The following is a 3,436-nucleotide window of genomic DNA, read 5'->3' on the forward strand; positions in this document are numbered from 1 at the left end:
CGATACATTTACTTATTTTTGAGTAATAGTTTTGCACTGCTTCTGGACTTTATAAGCTTTTAAGTACATTTTAAATATAGCTGGTTGTACATGTGTGTGGTGGTTTTGATTAACCAAACAATAAAATATTACTACTACTTTTTGTTCCCAATGATAGGGATCATCCTCAAAATTGATTCAGGTGTAAGGAAGGTGTTTCTTCAGAAACAATATTATTTGTATATTTTTTTTATTCCACATATGTATTCACTTGATGTATTCAGAATACAAATTTGTCTAGCTTAACCGTCAAGAATGTTCAGTTCTATTAAGGACACGGAGGCCAGGATTATGCTTTCTCTTTCTTTTACTGTCTCAACACAGCAGCCAATCAAATAACTGTAAAACCAAAAACATCAATACCCATGATGCTTTACATTAAATCACATGTTCCAATCACATCTCAAGACCGCTGTCCATATAAACCATGACCCCTTAAGTCACTTCCTCTTTCTTTGCCAAAGTCAGATAAACATCAAGCATCAGAAATGAAGCTCTTTATAGATGAACTATTCCACGGACCCCCAGGTCTGAAATCCTGGAAAAACCACAAGTTGAGCTCAACAGGAGCCACATCCAGAAGGAGAAAAACCTTCCAACGAGAAGGAAGTCCACAGAGCTGTCTTCTCCGATAGCTGAACAGCAGAAAATGCAAACTTCACGGTGTCTTCTGATCATACCCTAAAATAGCAAAAAAACTGAAGGGAATATCTCCCAAAATAGATGTACCAATATAAACATTTCTGTGCGCAGATCTATAAAAACAAGGGAGGGCAAAATCCTTAAACATGTATAACAATAAATACAAAAGATTCTTAACATTAAATTCTGATAAGAGTCCAAAAATATATATATATGGGAGGGATAATCCTCACCTCCGTGTCCTTCATAGAATTGAAAATTCTTGACACGCAAGCTAGAAATGTTTTTATTCTATTTCAGGACCGGAGGCTCTGATTATGCTTGTTTAAAGCTGTCCAATTAACACTGTAGTAACCTCAATGACAGGTTTGTGATAGAACTTACGAAAAGTAGACTCATAAGGCCAATCTGCTGCCTTCATAATGTCCTCTAATTGAGAACCTAAGGTGTATGTCTTGGAAGCCATGGTCTCCTTGCTGAATGTCCCCCAAATTTTTCTGTATCTATACCAGCTTCGTTCATTAACCATTTCATCCATCTAGATAATGTAGCGGGCAAAACTGCCTTAAAAGGTTTCTGTTATTAAATTAATTCTTCAGTGGCCACTTCATAGGCTTTCAAACATTGAACTACACACAATTGTGGATTATCAGGAAACATCGGATAAGTTACTGACCTGCAATTAGTTTGAGTCCTTCACATGATGGTAAAGGTAACACCTTCAGGAGAATAAACTCTCCCTGCCAGATCCAAAGCTCTGACATCTGATACTGTTTTACAGGAAATAAGGCAGAGGAACATAGTTAATTTCACTGAAATCTGTTTTCGAGAAAGATACTTATTTGAAGGCCAAGTGTCTAAAAACCGCAATACAACATCCTCATCCCATAAAGAAGAATATCGGGCTTGAAGAGGATTCGACATACAGATACCTTTCATAACCTTACGTACCAGAGGATGTTCCCCTACAGGCTTTCCTTCAATTTGCTCATGCCCAGCAGAAATGCGGATCGGAAATTATTAACCGTTCTATATGCCAATCCTGAACCTGTGGATTCAGAAAAGAAATTTACAATCAACTCAATGTCCGACCCCACAGGATCGAAACCCCACCCATCACACCAACTACTCCATCTGCGCTAGGCTGACGTGTACTGCTTATGAGTGTCTGCAGTCCAAGCCTGTTTGATGAAATTTGCAGCTTGCTGTGAAAGTCCTGGGGAATTCCATCTTGACCTGAAACCATCTAAACCATCAATATCAGTTTCTTTGACAAGACCAGTGGATGTTGAAGACCCTCCGGACACATCAGAAGATTCTGATGAGGTAGAATGAGTAGCGGAGGAGCGCAAGTTAAATGTAGAGCTACTGGGAACAAGGTTGGGCTCGCCAGAATGGGGTCACCAGAATAATCTCCGCTTTCTGTGAGACAGAACCCTGGAAATCATCAGGAATGGTGGAAAGGCATACTCCCGAAACTGCGTCCAATCCTGAAGAAAGGCATCTGTCGCCAGGGCCAGAGGGTCCGGACGCCAGCTGAAAAATGTAGTTATCTGAGAGTAGAGATGTGAAGCAAAAAGATCCACGTCACAAGGACCCAACTCTCTGATTATCTGGAGGAAAATCTTTGGATCCAGTTTCCAGTCGTTGGAATCCCTCAGAAATCTGGAGTTCCAGTCTGCTCTAGTGTTTTGAGAACCTGGAAGAAAATCCGATAGGACACCCAGACAATGGCTCAGGCAATAATGCCAGAATTCCTTAGGCTGATTAGATGAAGCCAGAAGACTCACTAACCTGGCAATCGTCCTGAACAACACAGTCGGGCTGACTAATGCAGACCCAATTCCCTCTTGAGGTTGCAAATTTTCTGTGAGGGAAGAATAAGCTGTGAGCGGACTGAATGTATCCTGAAACCCAGGAAATCTATCACCTGAGATGGACTCAATAGTGGCTTCTGCACATTGATAAGGAAGCCCAGCTCCTGTAAAAGATGAATAGTCCATTCTAAATGAGTCAGGAGAGTCTGTGCATCCTGAGCCATCAACAATATGCAGTCCAAATATATGATCAATCGCACCCCATTAGCTCAGTGAGATTCCACCACTGGTCTCATCAGCTTCGTGAAGCACCAGGGGGCTGACGACAGACCGAAAGGGAGAGCTTTGAACTCCAGGCAGTGACCCCTCCACAGGAATTGTAAATATCTCCTGTGTGGAGGGAAAATGGGAATCAAGAGCTAGGCGACCTTTAGGTCTAGGCAGACCATCCAGTCACCTTCTAATAGAATATCTCTCAACATGTGTATCCCTTCCATTTTGAAGTGTCTGTACAAGATCCAATAATTGAAACCTTTTAGGTTTAACACAAGGCGATGACCCCCACCTTTCTTGTCTACTAACACAATGGGGCTGATAAAACCGTATGGCTGAGGGGTGGAAAAATATACTGCCCTTTGTCAATCAGGGCTTGAACCTCTAAGTCTACAAAGGGCTGATCTGCAAGGGTGAAAATAATTTGAAGAAGAGGTTTCAATTGCTTTGGAGTACTGAGAAACTCCAACTGGAACCCCAATATTGTCTGAAGAACCCAGGGATCCCCAGAAATCTGTTTCCAATTGTCCAGAAATAATCCCACTCTGCCCCCCAGAAGTACCTGAGAATGTCGTATAATGCTTAACGGAATATCCAGCATCTTGAATTGCTCCCTGTTGTCCCCAGCGGGGCCTACTACGGAATCTGGAGCGCCGTCCTCTGGA

Source organism: Pleurodeles waltl, chromosome 1_2, assembly GCF_031143425.1.
Source record: "Pleurodeles waltl isolate 20211129_DDA chromosome 1_2, aPleWal1.hap1.20221129, whole genome shotgun sequence".
NCBI classification, from domain to species: Eukaryota; Metazoa; Chordata; class Amphibia; order Caudata; family Salamandridae; genus Pleurodeles; species Pleurodeles waltl.